Below are 20,601 nucleotides of genomic sequence, written 5' to 3'. Positions count from 1 at the left end.
ATTTGTTTCCCATGCAACGTTCCCCAACAGAGGCATCATGAGCTAGGTTCATGCGTAGATGTTATCTCGAGTAGAACACAAAAGGTTTTGTGGTCGGTGATGTTCTATTTTCTTACCTCCTTAGTTCTTTCTCCATTCAGCGGTATTGTTGGATTGAAGCAGCTCGGACCGGCATAACTCGTACACTTACGAGAGACTGGTTTCATCGATTGACATGCAACTTCGTTGCATAAAGATGACTGGCGGGTGCCTGTTTCTTCAACTTTAGTTGAATTGGTTTTGACCGAGGCGGTCCTTGGAGAGGTTAAATAGCAATTTGCACATCTCCGTTGCGGGTTTGCATAAGTAAGATGTGATCATACTAGATACCCATAGAACCCACGTAAAACATGCAACAACAAATTAGAGGACGTCTAACGTGTTTTTGCACGGTATGCTTGTGGTATGATATGGCCAATGACATGATGTGATATTTTGGATGTATGAGATGATCATGTTGTAATAGTTAATATCGACTTGCACGTCGATGCTACGGCAACCGACAGGGGCCATAGGGTTGTCTTTGAACTAACGTTTGTGTTTGGAGATGCGTTTACTATATTGCTAGGTCGTAGCTTTAGTAGTAATATCATAGATAGAACGGCAACCTCAATGGCGACACGTTCATGGAGATCATGATGATGGAGATCATGGTGTGGCGCCGGTGACAAGAAGATCATGCCGGTGCTTTGGTGATGGAGATCAAGAAGCACAACATGATGGACATATCATGTCACTTATGGATTGCATGTGATGTTAATCCTTTTATGCACCTTATTTTGCTTAGAATGATGGTAGCATTATAAGGTGATCTCTCACTAAAATTTCAAGATGAAATTGTGTTGTTCCCGACTATGCACTGTTGCAATAGTTCGTCGTTTCGAGACACCACGTGATGATCGGGTGTGATAGACTCAACGTTCACATACAACGGGTGCAAAACAGTTGCAAACGCGGAACACTCGGGTTAAACTTGACGAGCCTAGCATGTGCAGACATGGCCTCGGAACACATGAGACCGAAAGGTCGAGCATGAATCGTATAGTTGATATGATTAGCATAGAGATGCTTACCGCTGAAGCTATTCTCAACTCACGTGATGATCAGACTAGAGTTAGTGAATTTGGATCATGTACCACTCAAATGACTAGAGAGATGTACTTCTTGAGTGGGAATTTATCAGTAAGTTGATTAGTTAAAGTTTAATTATCATGAACATAGTCAAAAGGTCTTTGCGAATTATGATGTAGCTTGCTCTATAGCTCTACTGGTTTTTATATGTTCCTAGAGAAAATTTAGATGAAATATGATAGTAGCAACTTTGCGGACTGAGTACATAAAGCTGAGGATTGTCCTCATTGCTGCGCAAAAGGCTTATGTCCTTAATGCACCAATCGGTATGCTGCACCTCGAGTGTTGTCTGTGGATGTTGCGAACATCTGACATATATGTTTTTGATGACTACGTGATAGTTCGGTGCGTAATACTTAGTGTCTTAGAAGCAAGGCGCCGAAGATGTTTTGAAACGTCACGGAACATAAGAGATGTTCTAAGAGATGAAATTGAGATTTCATGCTCGTGCCCTTTGTTGAGAGGTATGAGACCTCCGACAAAATTCTTTGTCTACAAAGTAAAGGAGAAAAGCTCAATCGTTGAGAATGTTCTCAGATTGTCTGAGTACAACAATCGCTTGAATCAAGTGGGAGTTAATCTTCCATATAAGATAGTGATGGTTCTCCAAAGTCACTGCCACTAAGCTGCTAGAGCTTCGTGATGAACTATAACATATCAAGGATAGATATGATGATCCTTGAGCAATTCGCAATGTTTGACACTGCGAAAGAGGAAATCAAGAAGGAGCATCAATTGTTGATAGTTTGTAAAACCACTAGTTTTAAGAAGGGCAAGGGCTAGAAGGGATACTTCATGAAACCGCAATGCAGTTGCTGCTCTAATGAAGAAAACCAAGATTGAACCCAAACCCGAGACTAAGTGCTTCTGTTATGAGGGGAACGGTCACTGAGGCGGAGCTACCCTAGATACTTGGTAGATGAGAAGGCTGGCAAAGTCAACAGAAGTATATTTGATATACATGATATTGATGTGTACTTTACTAGTACTCCTAGTAGCATGAGGGAATTAGATACCGGTTCGATTGCTAAGTGATTAGTAACTCGAAATAAAAGCTACGTAATAGATGGAGACTAGCTAAAGGCGAGGTGACGATAAGTGTTGGAAGTGTTTCCAAGGTTGATGTGATCAAACATCGCACGCTCCCTCTACCATCGGCATTGGTGTTAAACCTAAATAATTGTTATTTGGTGTTTGTGTTGAGCATGAACATGATTGGATCGTGTTTATTGCAATACGATTATTCATTTAAAGAGAGTAATGGTTATTCTATTTGCTTGAGTAATTACCTTCAATGCTTTACTGAATCTCGATCGTAGTGTTACACATGTTCATAATGATGGTGCCAATAGATACAAAGTAATAATTATAGTACCACTTACTTGTGGCACTGCCGCTTGAGTTATGTTGGTGTAAATGCATGAACAAGCTCCATGCTGAGGGATCTTTGTACTCGCTCATTTTTGAAACGTTTGAGACATGCAAACCATACATGTTGGTATAAACGCATGAAGAAACTCCATGCAGATGGATCGTTTGGACTCACTTTACTTTGAATCACTTGAGACATGAAAAATCATGCCACATGAAACAAGAAAGTAACTTGTTGGATGCAATACATTTTTGATGTGTGCAGTCCAACGAGTGCTAAGGCACGCAGTGGATATCGTTATGTTCTTACTTTACTGACGACTTGAGTAGATACAGGAGTATTTACTTGATGAATCACAAGTGTGAAATATTGAAAAGTTTAAAGCTACTTCCAAGTGAAGATCGTCGTGACAAGAGGATAAACCATCTACAATATGATCATAGAGATGAATATCTGAGTTGCTAGTTTTGGTACACAGTTGAGACAATGTGGAAATTGTTTCCCAATTCATGCCACCTGGAACACCGTAGTGTGATGGTGTGTCCGAACGTCATACCCACGCCCTATTTGATATGGTGCATACTATGATGCCTCTTACCGAATTACCACTATCTTTTATGGGTTATGCATTAGGGACAACCGCATTCACTTTAAATAGGGCACCGGGTACTTCAGATGAGATGACACAGTATAGACTATGGTTTGGAGAAACCTAAGTTATTGTTTCTTAAAAGTTTGGAGCTACAATGCTTATGTGAAAAACTTTCAGTCTGATAAGCTCGAACCCAAAGCGGATAAATGCATCTTCATAGGATATCCGAAACAGTTGGGTACATCTCCTATCTCAGATCCGGAAGCGAAGTGTTTGTTTCTAAAAAGGGTCCTTTCTCGAGGAAAGTGATACGTCTCCAACGTATCTATAATTTTTGATGGTTCCATGCTATTATCTTGTCAACTTTGGATGTTTTGTATGCATGCATATGCTATTTTATATCTTTTTTGGGACTAACCTATTAATTCAGTGCCAAGTGCAAGTTTCTGTTTTTTCCGTGTTTTCGACCTTTTTCAGAGAAGAATATTAAACCGAGTCCAAACAGAATAAAACCTGCGGGATGATTTTTTTCATAACAGAAGATACGCAGGGGACTTGAGAACCAATGCAAAGGACCTCGGGGGTGGTCACAAGCCCCCTAGCTAATTCCTCACAATTAGTTTTGAGATATGGTTATGGTAATATTAGAGTTATGTTAGTAGCGTGTTGTGAATCTAGAAATACTTTTGTTGATGTTAGTCATTCGCGTAGCATGCACGTATGGTGAACCGCTATGTTAGGAAGTGGGAGCATAATTGATTTATTGATTGTCATCCTTTGTGTGGCGGTCGGGATCGCGCGATGGTTAACACCTACCAACCCTTCCCCTAGGAGTATGCGTTTAGCACTTTGTTTCGATTACTAATAAAACTTTCGTAATAAGTATATGAGTTCTTCATGACTAATGTGAGTCCATGGATTATACGCACTCTCACCCGTCCACCATTGCTAGCCTCTCTAGTACCGTGTAACTTTTGCCAGTGCACAAACCCACCATATACCTTCCTCAAAACATCCACCATACCTACCTATTATGGCATTTTCATAGCCATTCCGAGATATATTTCCATGCAACTCCCACTGTTCCGTCTCTTGGCATGTGCCATCACTTTCATATTGCCATTGCATGATCGTAAGATAGCTAGCGAGATGTTTCAACGTCATAAGCTAAGCTAGATCGTTACACATCCCGGTACACTACCGGAGGCATTTCCTATGGAGTCATCATTGTTCTAAGTATTGAGTTGTAAGTAAATGAAAGTGTGATGATCATAATTATTAGAGAATTGTCCCATGTGAGGAAATAAAAAATAAAAAAGGCTAAATATGCCCACAAAAAAATGAAAAAAAGAGGCCAAAGAGCCCAAACAAAAAAAAGAGAGAAAAAGAGAGAAGGGACAATGCTACTATCTTTTTCCACACTTGTGCTTCAAAATAGCACCATGTTCTTCATGATAGAGAGTCTCCTGTTTTGTCACTTCATATACTAGTGGGAATTTTCATTTTATAACTTGGCTTATATATTCCAATGATGGGCTTCCTCAAAATTGCCCTAGGTCTTCGTGAGCAAGCAAGTTGGGTGCACACCCACTAGTTTTCCTTTTGAGCTTTCACACACTTATAGCTCTAGTGCATCCGTTGCATGGTGATCCCTACTCATTCACATTGATATCTATTGATGGGCATCTCTATAGCCGGTTGATACACTGAGTGGATGTGACCATCTCCTCCTTTTTGCCTCACAACCTCCACCACACTCTATTCCACCTATAGTGCTATATCCATGGCTCATGCTCATGTATTGCATGAGAGTTGAAAATGTTTGAGAAAGTAAGAGTGCGAAAATAATCACTTGGCCAATACCGGGGTTGTGCATGATTTAAATTCGTTGTGTGGGGATGATGGAGCATAGCCAGACTATATGATTTTGTAAGGATAGCTTTCTTTGGCCTTGTTATTTCAAAAGTTCATGATTACTTTGCTAGTATGCTTGAAGTATTATTGTTTTCATGTCAATAGTAAACTATTGTTTTGAATCTTACGTATCTGAACATTCATGCCACAAGAAAGAAGTTACAAAGGACAAATATGTTAGGTAGCATTCCATATCAAAAATTCGGTCTTTATCACTTCCCTACTCGAGGACGGGCATGAGTTAAGCTTGCGGATGTTTGATACGTCTCCAACGTATCTATAATTTTTTATGGTTCCATGATATTATCTTGTCAACTTTGGATGTTTTGTATGCATGAATATGCTATTTTATATATTTTTTGGGACTAACCTATTAACTCTGTGCCAAGTGCCAGTTTCTGTTTTTTCTGTGTTTTTGACCTTTTTCATAGAAGAATATTAAATGGAGTCCAAACGGAATAAAACCTGTGGGGTGATTTTTTCCATAACAGAAGATACGCAGGGGACTTGAGAACCAAGGCAAAGGACCTCGGGGGAGGTCACAAGCCCCCTAGACGCGGCCTTGGGGTGCGTGCCTAGCAGGCTTGTGGCCCCCTGTGGCTCCTTTTACCTACCTCTTCTGCCTATAAATTCTCTAAAAATCCAAAACCACCGCCTGGGGACTGTTCTGGTGCCCTGCCGGAGGGGGATTCGGACACGTAGGGGGATTCTCTAAAGATCCAAGAAAATACTTTTCCGCCGCCGCAAGCTTCTTTCTCCGGAAGATCCCATCTGGGGACCGTTCTACTGCCCTGCCGGAGGGGGATTCGGACACGGAGGGCTTCTTCATCAACACCATTGCCTCTCCGGTGATGCGTGAGTAGTTCACCACAAACCTTTGGGTCCATAGCTAGTAGCTATATGGCTTCTTCTCTCTCTTGGATCTTCAATACAAAGTTCTCCATGATCTTCATGGAGATCTATCCGATGTAATCTTCTTTTGCGGTGTGTTTCTCGAGATCCGATGAATTGTGGATTTATGATCAGATTATCTATGAATATTATTTGAGTCTCGTATAATCTCTTATATGCATGATTTCGTATCCTTGTAATTCTATTCGAGTTGTGGGTTTTGTTTGGCCAACTTGATATATAATTCTTGCAATGGGAGAAGTGCTTGCTTTTGGGTTCATACCGTGCGGTGTCCTCACCTAGTGACAGAAGGGGTAGCGAGGCATGCATCGTGTTGTTGCCATCAAGGGTAAAAAGATGAGGTTTATGTCATATTGCATGAATCTATCCCTCTACATCATGTCATCTTGCTTAAGGGGATACTCTGTTTGTTATGAACTCAATACACTAGATGCATGCTGGATAGCGGTCGATGTCTGGAGTAATAGTAGTAGATGCAGAAAGTATCGGTCTACTTGTCTCGGACGTGATGCCTATATGTATGATCATTGCCTTAGATATCATCATGACTTTGTGCGATTCTATCAATTGCTCGACAGTAATTCGTTCACCCACCGTAATACTTGCTATCATGAGAGAAGCCTTTAGTGAACACTATGGCCCCCGGGTCTACTTCACATCATATTTTCAGATCTACACAATTATTTTGTTGCACTTTTCACCTTCAGATCTCACCTTGCAAATAATCGTGAAGGGATTGAGAACCCCTTTATAGCATTTGGTGCAAGTTTGTTTGTTTTAGCGCAGGTACATTGGTGCCTCATCTTGATACTCCTACTGGATTGATACCTTGGTTCTCAAACTGTGGGAAATACTGACTGCCACTGTGCTGCATCACCCTTTCCTCTTCAAGGAAAAACCAACACAATCTCAGGAGGTAGCAGAAAGGTTTTGTCTCCAAAGAATTGAGTGGGAGTGTGGTGGAACTTAATGAGGTTAGTGAACCGTCACTTCAACCAGTGTGTAGCAGGGCGCAAGAAGTTGTTCTTGTGGCGCCTACACCAATTGAAGTGGAAACTGATGATGGTGATCACAGAGCTTCGATCAAATTACTACAAACATTGTAGGTCGACAAGGTCGCGTGCTACTATAGAGTGTTACAGTAACCTTGTCTTGGAGGTCATGTTGTTGAACAACAATGAACCTACGAGCTATGGAGAAGCGATGGTGGGCTCGGATTCCCCCAAATGTCTAGAGGCCATGAAATCCGAGAGAGGATCCATGTATGAAAACAAAGTGTAGACATTGGAAGAACTACTTTATGGTCGAAGGACTCTTAAGTAAAGATGGATCTTTAAAGGGAAGACAGGTGATAATGGTGAAAAGTCACCATTAAGAAAACCTCGACTTATCGCAAAGATGTTTCCGACAAGTTCAAAGAGTTAACTATGATGAGGCTTTCTCAATCGTAGCGATGCTAAAAATCTGTTGGAATTATGTTAGCAATTGCTACATTATTTATGAAATTTTGCACATAGGATGTCAAAACATTGTTTCCTCGATGGTTTCCTTGAGGAAAGGTTGTATGTGATACAACCATAAGGTTTTGTCAATCCTAAGAATGCTAACAAGTATGCAAACTCCAGTGATCCTTCTATGGACTGGTGCAAGCATCTCGGAGTTGGAATATATGCTTTGATAAGATGATCAAAGCTTTTGGGTTTGTACAAGGTTTATGAGAAACTTGTATTTCCAAAGAAGAGAGTGGGAGCACTCACTAGTGGGGACAGGGCCTTTAGCCCCGGCCCGTAAGGGGCTTTAGTCCCGGTTCACCAACCGGGACTAAAGGGGCGGGATTAAAGGCCTAACCTTTAGTCCCGGCCCTATTACAATTCGGGACTAAAGGTGCTCCACGTGGGCGCCTCGTAGCGCCCCAGGGGCAGGCCCATTAGTCCCGGTTCGTTACACGGACCGGTACTAAAGATCTTCAGATTTTGCTGGTTTTTGGGTTTTTTTTTTTAATGAAATTATTTTTGGGTTTTAGGGTTTTAGGGTTTAGGTGCTCGGGAGATTAACGTGATGCCTCGTTTGGTGTTCGGGAATTAGTTTTCATATAATTTAAATAGAAATAATTATGCATATATATATAAGATTAACTTATCTTACAAGCGAGCATATATATACAATTATATGGAGATCTGAATTATCGGGACTAGAGCCCGTCTATTCGATTACATGGACGAACATCAGTAATGGCCCCTAGTTACACTAAATCGTCCTTTGTCATCTATAGCTTCCGTCCTCAAAAATCCCGCAAACTCCTCTACAACAGCAATCGCGAGTTGCTCTGGTAGGACCTTCGTACTCATGGCCCTGTGCTATATAAGAAGAGGAGATGAATATGAATATCAATCATGATAACAAAGAATGACGGGTAAAAATAGAGGTGTGAATGTTCATTGCTTCCGTCGAATCTGTGATCCTTGAGCTCAGAGGTAAACGTGCGAATGGTCTCACAAACTTAGTATCTGCATAGATGCGTTCCCCATGGCTGTTGGTCGCACTTTACGAGAATAGAATATATATAATCAAAATAATAATCTAGCATCATAAATGTATTGAAAATTAATAGAAGTATATCATACTACTACTTACCTGAGCCGCTGTAAAGGTCAGCTTCTAGGGAAAGTTACGGGGAGTCCCGCACTTGAACCGCTTCCAAACCCTGCCCGACAAGGATAATGATTTGCTAAGTTTTTCATTAATTGATATATCAGAAAATCATCGAAAGAGACCGATAGAGCGCAAGAATGATTCAAATTACCCTTGGAGCATGTCCTGCATGCTTTGGAACTGTTCCAAGGGTCTCGATAATGGGTCGAAGGCATCAACTCTTCGAATCCAATGGAAGCTCCACATGTATATATATATATATATAGATGTGTCAGTAACTTATCAATTACACTTATAAGTGAATGGACACAACAGAGTAAAGACCCTCACCTGAAGTTGTATGCAAACAGTATGTGGTCACAGAAATTTTGATCTATTAGAAACCTTAGAAGGTATTCCTCCGTCTCCTTGGGTTTATCAGTTGGCGTCGCTATATGTATTTTATCTGGGTCAATAAACCCACTATTTAGGATGGTCTTACTATTACAATCCAGAATCTTCATTCTGCATAATAAAGTACAAGTTATATATAGACAATGAATTGAAATAACTAAACAAGTTATATGTAGACAACGAATTGAAAAACTTACAGACAATAGCAACTCATAAGCGATTTGTCGAGGGCGTCACCACTGTACATCTGGAAGAGTTCATCAAAGTCGATATGGATTTCTTCGGAGTGACCGTAGTACTCCCGTGGGACACTCAGCACGATCATCGTTCTCCCATTCTTTGATTCACTTAAGTACCATTGATGCAAGTAACGCATATTTGTTGGGAGATCATCTTTGCTGACCAAAGGCTCTCCCATGACAAACTCTGGCTTAGGGGCTACCACGGCCTTGGGTATCCTGTCATCTTGGGAAGCCAGCAAATCTTCAATCGAGATACCACATTCAGCCGCCAACTCCTTTGCTCTTTCAAAAGCTTGCCCCTGCACCGGAGGGGGAACAATCTCGGTTAACACCTTGAGGGGTGGGATCGACTGTTTGGCCTGTTGTCCAAGCTGAGGAACGTCTGATTTTTTCTTGCATGTAGTTGAACTTGATTTGCTCCCACTTGCACTTGCACGTGAGCTGCTCTTTTTCACTTCCTTCTGCAATGTGCGTGTATAGTCATCAGGATTATAGTGTAAGTCATACTATGATGGAAGGGTTATGAAGTCTTTTTCCCATGCTATTTGCTTCTCGGTGTATTCCGGGCGGGGCTCGGGTTCCTTCTTTTTCATCTGCGCATCATGATGTTCCTTTGCTATCCTGGCGTTTCCTCGGGGGTACGATCATAAGGTCTGATAGGAAGATTAGCATGAGGTACCTTTGGGAGGGGCGACCGTTTGCGCTTTGGGGGGCTCCGTCGCTTAGGAATCGTCGGCGGAGCGTTCTTGGTGCCACGCTTCCGCTTAGTATCCTGTGCGGGAGGCGGCAGAGACGGACGAGCCATGTCCAGCGGCGGTGATCGAGATGGACTCGTGTTGTGCTGGCCGACGTCATGTGGAGGGCTTGGAGGTAATGGAGGTGTAGGTGACCTGCGACGGAGGCGGTGTTGTCCTTGGGGCCGAGCCTGGAAGCTTGATGTAGTTCTTGTCCCATAGGATGACTCCACCCAGTACTTCTCCGAGTGTCCTCTCATCTTTGGGTCCAGCTATGTCGAGCTCCATATCATGAAACCCCGTCATGATTTCATCCACCCAGAATTTAGCAAAGCCAGCTGGAATCTCACGGCCATGCCAGCGTGCATCTGGGCCAGAAGGTAAAGCTTGTCCGATGGCCACCTTCATGGATATGTTCTTGAATTTATGATGGAGTTCACATGATGTTGACTCCTTGATTCCATCCATGGGGTAGCCGGGACCGCCCTCTATCATTCTTCGTGCATCGTCGGGCGGGGCCTCAGATTCAGCCACGCTGCTTTTCCGCTTAGATGGGGCGTCGGTAATATCAAGTGCGGGATCTTCCTGGCGCGGTACTCTTCTAAGCTCATCAATTTGCTTCTGTTGCTCGTTAATCCTGGCAAGCAACTGGTTGACTTGTGATTCTCCTCATCCTGCTGCCGTTTCTTTGCTATCTCTCGGCTTCTGTAAGTGTCTTGGTCTCTGGCAAACCCAAGCCACCACGGGTAAGAAGGACCGAAGCCTCGCGTTCGTCCTGACCAGTGTGAGCAAATCTTATTTCTATCTGCAGTGAACTTTCTTTTTCCCTCCGTAATTTCTTTCACTATCCTTTTCCAATTCTCCCTGGGTATCCTAAGACCGTCATTGCAGATGAGGTCCCCTGTTTTTTCGTCGTACGACCCACCATGCGCAAGGAACCAATTTCTTGCTCTCAATTCCCACTCATCACGGAGTGGTTCAGGTACGATGCCTTTATCTAGCAGATCTTGCTCTTTCTTATCCCACTTTGGGATGGCAGTCTCAGAGCCCCCTGGCCCCAGCTTGTGGTGATATTTCTTCTTGTCGGCATTTATCTTGTTCTTTTATGATAATGCATGGGCATCTTCTGAATCCTTGTACTCTTGAAAAGCCTTCGAGTAATTCGCCTGCTTGGCTAGATACCCCTCGAATACTGGCACTTTCTTTGTCTTCAGATAGTTTTTCCATAGATTCTTCTTCCAGCTACAGAACAGTTCGGCCATCTTCTTCAGAGTCCACTGCTTGACTTTGGCCCTCGGGTTGTCTGCGGCGTCTTCATTCTCACATTCTGGCAGGTTGAAATGCGACATGAGATCATTCCAAAGATTATCTTTGTACCTTTCGGCGACATAGTCACTATCGGCTGCCCCTTTGCGCTTGTTCCACTCCCGAACGCTAATCGGGATGTGATCCCTAACAAGAACTCCGCATTGTTTCTTGAATGTGTCAGCAGCATTCTTCGGAAGCTTGGGTTCGCCCGTAGGCAATATCACCTCAAAGGTGTAATGCGTCCGTGCATCCAACTTTCTAGTCGGGCCTCGTTTCATAGTTTTGCTCGATGTGGAGGCCTAAGAGGGAGAAACATTCGTAAAATGAATGTATATGTATACAATATAGAGCTATCTCCAATATTTTTACCATATTACAAGTGATTGTCGAACTTCATATGTATACCTCGCCGGACTTTATTATTTCTTCACCGGCTTCTCCATCAGTGGAGCTATCACCTTCTCCGTCATTGGACCTATCTCCTGCCCCATCGGCTTCATCTTCGTGTGGCTCGACCTCCATTCCAACGTCGTGGTTTAGATATGACGACGGAGATTCAGCTCGTTCAACGTCGGGGCCGTCTTTGATTATATCATCGAGAAGTTCATCCTCTTCCCGGTTCCTGATATGTGGATCCATAGTTCTGCAAAAAATGGATTCTCTTAACCTTTGTACAGAAAAAGAATTATTCTATCAGGAACTCCGTTCCAAAACAACTTTAGTCCCGGGTCGTGGATCCACCCGGGACTCCTAGATTTCTGCATTGTATTCAAAGTAGGAGTAGTTTTCCAATTTGAGCATTCAATAAGCAAAACCAAATCGTAAAATAAAGTAGTATTCAAATTAGCATGCATTCAATTATAAGCAAATACATCATCTCTTTGGTCCGTACATCGTCGAATATTATCACTAATACTCCTCGAATACTATCATACATATAGCATCACTGATACATCTAGAATCGTAGCGCCCGACGGGTATCGGCGCGGGCGGTGGACACCCAAAGAGAAGGAACCATCACAGGATCATGGCTTCAGTAAGATTCCCGAAGAACCTGCCAGGTATGCTCGAACTTGCCCTCCAACGCACCCATGTAGCGACGGACGTGCTCGTCCTCCTCGCTGACACGGTGACGTACCGCCTCCGCGGTGTCCGGAAGCCTCGGCACCCTCACTGTCCCACGCGACCGCCACCAAACAAGGATCGGGTCAACGACGGGCTGGCTCCTCACCAACCTACGCCCCCGGAAGGTATGACCTCCCAATACCAGCCGGGCGGAGCCCAGTCCCGGACAGGGCCCCTATGATCAAGCAGGTGTCCTCCGCCGAGTCTACGACGAGGATGCGGATAGGCATCGTAAAATGAACTAAAAAAATAAACTAGTTCTATTAATTTTCTTGCTAAAAATAAAATATTAACACTTAAGCATATACAATAGAAAAATTAAACTATTAACACTTAAGCATATACAATAGCAAAATTAAGGAATAATCTAAGAAACACTATTAACACTTAAGCATATACACTATACAATATTTCTTCTTCTTGCAACCCTAAACTAATTTTTCCTCTTCTTCTATTTATCCTCTTCTTCTACTTCTTCTTCTACTTCTACTTCTCCTCTTCTTCTACTACTTCTCCTCTTCTCTTCTTCTACTTCTCCTCTCCCCCTCTTCTAATTTTTTCTCTTCTTCTACTTCTCCTCTTCTTCTCCTCTCCTCCTCTTCTTATTCTCCTTTTTCTTCTTTTCTTCTCCTCCTCTTCTTACTAACCCTAATAATCAAGCACAAACCTAATAACAATAGGAATTAAATGACAAAAAAATATTTTTCTTCTTTTCTTCCCTTTTTCTTCCTTTCTTCTTTTCTTCTCCTTTTTCTTCTTTTCTTCTACTGGCCGGAGTGTTGTGAAGGAGGGGGCGGGGGGCTTACCGGCCGGAGGTGTCGACGGCGCGCGGCGAGGAGGACGGCGCGGCGGCGAGGAGGATGGCGCGACGATGCGGAGGACGGCAGGCGGCAGCGAGGAGGACGGCGCGACGGCGAGGAGGACGGCAGGCGGCGGCGAGCAGGACGGCGGGCAGCCTGACGGCGTCGTCGAGTTCGTCGCTGTGCCACGCCGGGCAGGAGAACGAGAGGAAGAAGAAGAGAAATGGACGATTTGGGTTGGAAATTTTCTAACTCCCGCTTATATATGTGGATCTTTAGTCCCGGTTCGGGGCTCGATCCGAGACTAAAGACCCCCTTTAGTCCCGGGTGGAGCCACGCCCCGGGACTAAAGACCCCTGCCGGGAAGCAGGGGGTCTTTAGTCCCGGGGCGTGGCTCCACCCGGGACTAAAGGGGGTCTTTAGTCCCGGGGCGTGGCTCCACCCGGGACTAAAGCCCCTCCTCGGCTGCATGATAAGTTTAGTCCCACCTAGCCCAGCGAGGGGGACTAACACTTGTTTATAAGCCCCGTCGCAGCTTCTCCATCGAGCTCCTCTCTAAAGCAGGCTTACGGGCCTAAACTCACTGAAAATTGAAACTATATTCGAAATAATAGAGAAAATTCAATCTAAATTCACTAGAGAAAAATTTAGATTGAATTTTCTCTATGATTTCGAATATAGTTTCAATTTTTTTCTATTTTCATAATTAATTATTTTGACTATCCAAACTATTATCTATTTTGTTATTTTCAATTAAAAACTATGTTTATTAAAAAATCTTTTTGCATATTTGAGACTTTGACAAAACTATGATAATGAGAAGTGTTTGAAATTGAATAAATAATGCAAAACTATTTTCTATTTTCATAATTAATAATTTTGACTATCCAAACTATTATCTATTTTGTTATTTTCAATTAAAAACTATGTTTATTAAAAATTCTTTTTGCATATTTGAGAATTTGACAAAACTATGATAATGAAAAGTGTTTGAAATTGAATAAATAATGCAAAAATATTTTCTATTTTGAAAAGTAATTATTATGACTATCCAAACTATTAACTATTTTGTTATTTTCAATTAAAAACTATGTTTATTAAAAATTCTTTTTGCATATTTGAGAATTTGACAAAACTATTATAATGAAAAGTGTTTGAAATTGAATAAATAATGCAAAACTATTTTCTATTTTCATAATTAATAATTTTGACTATCCAAACTATTATCTATTTTGTTATTTTCAATTAAAAACTATGTTTATTAAAAATTCTTTTTGAATATTTGAGAATTTGACAAAACTATGATAATGAAAAGTGTTTGAAACTGAATAAATAATGCAAAACTATTTTCTATTTTCAAAAGTAATTATTATGACTATCCAAACTATTAACTATTTTGTTATTTTCAATTAAAAACTATGTTTATTAAAAATTCTTTTTGCATATTTGAGAATTTGACAAAACTATGATAATGAAAAGTGTTTGAAATTGAATAAATAATGCAAAAATATTTTCTATTTTGAAAAGTAATTATTATGACTATCCAAACTATTAACTATTTTGTTATTTTCAATTAAAAACTATGTTTATTAAAAATTCTTTTTGCATATTTGAGAATTTGACAAAACTATTATAATGAAAAGTGTTTGAAATTGAATAAATAATGCAAAACTATTTTCTATTTTCATAATTAATAATTTTGACTATCCAAACTATTATCTATTTTGTTATTTTCAATTAAAAACTATGTTTATTAAAAATTCTTTTTGAATATTTGAGAATTTGACAAAACTATGATAATGAAAAGTGTTTGAAATTGAATAAATAATGCAAAACTATTTTCTATTTTCAAAAGTAATTATTATGACTATCCAAACTATTAACTATTTTGTTATTTTCAATTAAAAACTATGTTTATTAAAAATTCTTTTTGCATATTTGAGAATTTGACAAAACTATGATAATGAAAAGTGTTTGAAATTCAATAAATAATGCAAAATTATTTTCTATTTTCAAAAGTAATTATTATGACTATCCAAACTATTAACTATTTTGTTATTTTCAATTAAAAACTATGTTTATTAAAAATTCTTTTTGCATATTTGAGAATTTGACAAAACTATGATAATGAAATGTGTTTGAAATTGAATAAATAGTGCATTTACTTTTTTTTTTGAGCTAGTTGACCCTGAAATTGAAAAGCACTACAAATGAACTCTGAAAATTTTGAAAGTTGGCATGCTATCATCATTTCAGCCACATAGCATGTGTTAAAAAGTTGAGAGGGCTACGACAAAAACTGGATGCACTTCGTGTACAAAACGGACAATCTCTCTCGAAGTATCAGGGTTTGGAACGAGAACTCATCTCTTACAAAGGGATTTCATTTTTTTGAACTTATTTGAACTCCATACTTTTTGTGTGTTCAAAATGCACCATTCAAAGGCACATCAAAAAATTTCAGCAATTTCTGACTTCATTTGGTATTCTTCGTGCATTTACTTATTTTTTTTGGGCTAGTTGACCCTGAAATTGAAAAGCACTACAAATGAACTCTGAAAATGTTGAAAGTTGGCATGCTATCATCATTTCACCCACATAGCATGTGTTAAAAAGTTGAGAGGGCTACGACAAAAACTGGATGCACTTCGTGTACAAAACGGACAATCTTTCTCGAAGTATCCGGGTTTCGAACGAGAACTCATCTCTGAAGACTTATTTGAACTGAAGACTTTTTGTATATATATGTGGTCGAAATGCATGATACCATGAAGTTAGAAAGGGCTAAACCATACAAAAGTAGCAAATGAAGTTAGAAAGGGCTAAACCATTCAAGTTTGGAAACTATAATGGCACAAACAGAAACTAGACATATATAAATTGGTCCAAGCAGTACAAGATACTAGTCGAAACAGTACATAATAATACCTACAATAGATATATATATATATATACAAGTGTTCGATGTTGAGAACACTACTCGTCTGAATCAGAATGTATACCTTCCTCGAGGTGACGCTGGCCATAGTTGACGACTAGAATCTTGCGGTACAACTCGTATGAAACGTATGCATCTTTTGCTGCATACTCAATGTTGATAGGATCAAGTGGGTCCTTCTCCCAAAGTTTGTGCTGAGACTTTGGGAAACTAGTCTTCATATCACCATATTCCTCGTCGATCAAGGCAACTCCCATATGAGCCATCGAAGTCCTGACATGTCGAAGCCTGAATACCGTTTGGAGATCAATGAGCCAACCAGTTGGTATCTCAATACCGAAGCTGTACCTCATCTTCAGCTTGTCGTTCCTTATGTCAACGTAGCAAAAGTGATGCCGCTGCGAAGGAAGTCCATGAGTTCTGGACAATGCTTGTCACTACTGCAATAGAAACAAATTAAAATGGAACAAATGTTACATACTGCTACAATAAGGAAACATGTTTCACTACAACTAAAGAGAAAATTATCTTTAGGATTCAAATAGAACATATGCAATGGAACCTAGAGAGATCACTATAGCTATCCAATGGAACCTAGAGAGATCACTAGCTATATGCAATTTTCATGACTATGACATATCATATTGCTATCCAATGGAACCTAGAGAGATCACTAGCTATATGCAATTTTCATAACCTTGGATCAAAGAACACCGCATAAAATTGTATCACTACAACTATGATTTCAATGGAACATATTGAACCAATCAGATTTTTCAGATTGTGGAACACTATTCCAATCAGATTGTGTTCCCTTGAACTAATCAAAATTGTTTCACTACAACTATTTGAAGCGAACGAACTATGATTCCAATGGAACATATTAAACACTAGTTGATTCTGATACGATTTTTCAGATTATGGAACACTATTCCAATCATATTGTGTTCCCCTTCAACTAATCAAAATTGTTTCACTAAAACTATTTGAAGGGAACCAACTATGATTCCAATGGAACATATTAAACACTAGTTGGTTCTAATATGATTTTTCAGATTATGGAACACTATTCCAATTAGATTGTGTTCCCCTTCAACTTATCAAAATTGTCTCACTACAACTATTTGAAGGGAACCAACTCTAATTCACACAAATAAACTTACAATGTCATTATGTTGGATCAAAGAAAGCCTCAAAACTTACCTCGCCCATTGGAAGATCAAGACATGGCGTGCGAAGCATAGTTGGATGACGGCAACACCGCATTGATCGGCCGTGTACTCCAGATCAAGCACCAAGAACTTCTCATGATCCATTGCGGCGTCAAGCCATTTTTCCTTCAACTGTTCAAGAAAAAACGGCACCTCCCTGCTCTCGCTCGTGTACACGACATCGAGCATGGTCTTGCCATGTGCGAGCACCTTTGAAAAGCGAGTTGGCATGGTGGAAGAAGAGAAGGGAAGAAGAGAGGAGCAGAACAGAGAGGGAGAGCGACAAAGAAGAAGAAACAGAGAAATGGCGACTGTGCTTCGGTTCGTGCTTTTCATCGCCCGAAACGACGCGGGATGCAAACCGTTTGCCGGCCTTTAGTCCCGGGTTGAGCCACCAACCGGGACTAAAGAGGTATACCAACGGTTGCCACCACTACGGCAGGCCACGTGTTAGGCAGTTAGTCCCGGGTTGAGCCACCAATCGGGACTAAAGGGGGATAGGAACGGTTGCCACCACCACTGCCCACCGTGTAGCCCTTTAGTCCCGGTTTGGGACACGAACCAGGACTAAAGGCTCCTTACGTGCCGGGACTAAAGCCTCGAGGGAGGCATTGAGAATTGGGGCGACATGGCCGTGCCTTTAGTCCTGGCCCGGAGGCAGGCCGGGACTAAAGGGTCCCGGCCAAAGGCCCGTTTTCCACTAGTGACTATAGAATTTCTGATAAGTATATGTGGTTGACATATTGTAGATCGGAAGTAATATAGAATTTCTATAAAGCATAAAGGGTTGTTTGAAAAGAGTTTTCAGAGGAAAAACTGGATAGCGCTACTTGAACATTGAGCATCAGGAACTATAGAGATAGATCAAAACGCTTAATAGAACTTTCAACGAAATGCATGCCTTGACAATTTTTTGAAGGAGTTCAAAATAGATCAGCAAAGAAGGAGTTCTTGGCTCTGTAGTAAGGTGTAAATTTGAGTAAGACTCAAAGCCCGACCACGGCAGAAGAAAGATAAAGGATGAAGGTCATCCGCTATGCCTTAGTCGTAGGCTCTAAAGTATGCCAAGCTATGTACTGCACCTGATGTGTGCCTTGCCATGAGTCTGTCAAGGGGTACAAAAGGTGATCCAGGATCAAATCACTAAAATAGCGGTCAAAGTTATCCTTAGTAACTAATGGACTTAGGAATTTTTCTCGATTATTGAGGTGATTAAAGAGTTCGTCGTAAAGGGTTACGTCCATGCAAGCTTTGACACTAATCCGAATAACTTTGAGTAGTAAAACATATTCGTATAGTAGAGTAGATATTTGGAGTATTCCCGAATAGCACATAGTAGCAGCATCTATAAGATGACATAAAGATTTGTAAAGCACACACGGATCTGAAAGATTCAGAACCGTTCACTAAAACCTCTCTCACGAGCAAGGCGTGATCAACCCCACAACTATATGGGCGTTGGATTCGTTAAAATCACATTGTGATGTGAACTAGATTATTGACTCTAGTGCAAGTGGGAGACTGTTGGAAATATGCCCTAGAGGCAATGGTAAATGGTCATTATTATATTTCCTGTTTAAAGATAATCGTCTATTATCCATGCTATAATTGTATTGAATGAAAATATAGATACATGTGTGGATACATAGACAAAAACAATGTCCCTAGCAAGGCTCTAGTTGGCTAGCCAGTTGATCAAGGATAGTCAAGGTTGTCTGACTATGTGCAAGTGTTGTTGCTTGATGACTAGATCACATCATTAGGAGAATCATGTGGTGGACTAGACCCAAAATATGAACATAGCATATTGATCATGTCGTTTTATTGCTATTGTTTTCTACGTGTCAAGTATTTATTCCTATGACCATGAGGTCATATAACTCACTGGCACCGGAGGACTACCTTGTGTGCATCAAACGTCACAACGTAACTGGGTGACTATAAAGTGTTCAACAGGTATCTTCGAAGGTGTCCGTTGAATTAGTATGGATCAAGACTGGGATTTGTCACCCCGTGTGAGGGAGAGGTATCTCGGGGCCCACTCATTAATACAACATCACACAGAAGCCTTGCAAGCAATGTGACTAAGTGTAAGTCATGGGATCTTGTATTACGGAAAGAGTAAAGAGACTTGTCGGTAACGAGATTGAAATAGCTATGCGGATGCCAACAATCGAATCTCGGGCAAGTAACATACCAAAGGACAAATGAAATGACATACGGGATTATAAGAATCCTTGACACTGAGGTTAAATCGATAAGATCTTCGTAGAATATGTAGGATCCAATATAGGCATCCTGGTCCCGCTATTGGATACTGACCAAGGAGTGCCTCTGGTCATGTCTACAAAGTTCTCGAAACCGCAGGGTCTGCACACTTAAGGTTCGACGATGTTTTAGTATAGTTGAGTTATATGTGTGGTTACCGAATGTTGTTCGGAGTCCCGGATGAGATCACAGACGTCACGAGGGTTTCTGCAATGGTTTGAAAACTAAGATTGATATATAGGATGGTTTCATTTGGTTACCGGAATGTTTTGGGCAATTCCGGCAGTGTACCGGGAGTGACGAATGGATTCCGGGTGTTTACCGGGAAGGGCCCACCCACCCGGGAGTGAGCCCAAGGCCTTAGGGTGGCGCACCAAGTCCATAGTGGGCTGGCGGAGTCAGCCGAAGAAGGCTATGGTCCCACAAGCAAAAATACCAAAGGAAATAAGAAAAAAAGGGAGAGGGAGGTGGGAAGGAAGGAGTGGACTCCTTCCCCACCAAACCGAATTGGGGTTGGAGTCCAACTCCTCCCCTTGGACGGCGCACCCTTGAGAGCCTTGAGCCCCAAGGATAGCCCCTCCCCTCCTCCTATATATATTTGTGGTCTAGGGCTTTTTGAGACACAATTTTACCACGTGAAACTCTAGCCTATGCCACACAGTTTTACGTCTAGATCGGATTTCTGTGGAGCTCGGGCGGAGCCCTGAAGGAGTATATCATTGATTGCAATCTCTGGCGATGGCTAGACGAATGCTGATGACAACAAACCATCCCCGGCAACGACACCAGAAGAATGCTACTAGCACTCCCAGCAATGAAACTAGAAGAATGTTGTTGACGGCCCACCAGCGCGTGGGTTCGCAGCAGTTTTCGAGGGTAGACTATTCGACCAAATTTGTTGATAAGCCCGACTGGAGGTGAGAGGATACTCTCGAGTATTAGCAGCTGAATTTGTCAGATTCAACCGCAC

The sequence above is a fragment of the Hordeum vulgare genome, chromosome 4H (assembly GCF_904849725.1).
Source record: "Hordeum vulgare subsp. vulgare chromosome 4H, MorexV3_pseudomolecules_assembly, whole genome shotgun sequence".
In the NCBI taxonomy this organism is placed as follows: Eukaryota; Viridiplantae; Streptophyta; class Magnoliopsida; order Poales; family Poaceae; genus Hordeum; species Hordeum vulgare.
This window is presented reverse-complemented; position numbering follows the sequence as displayed.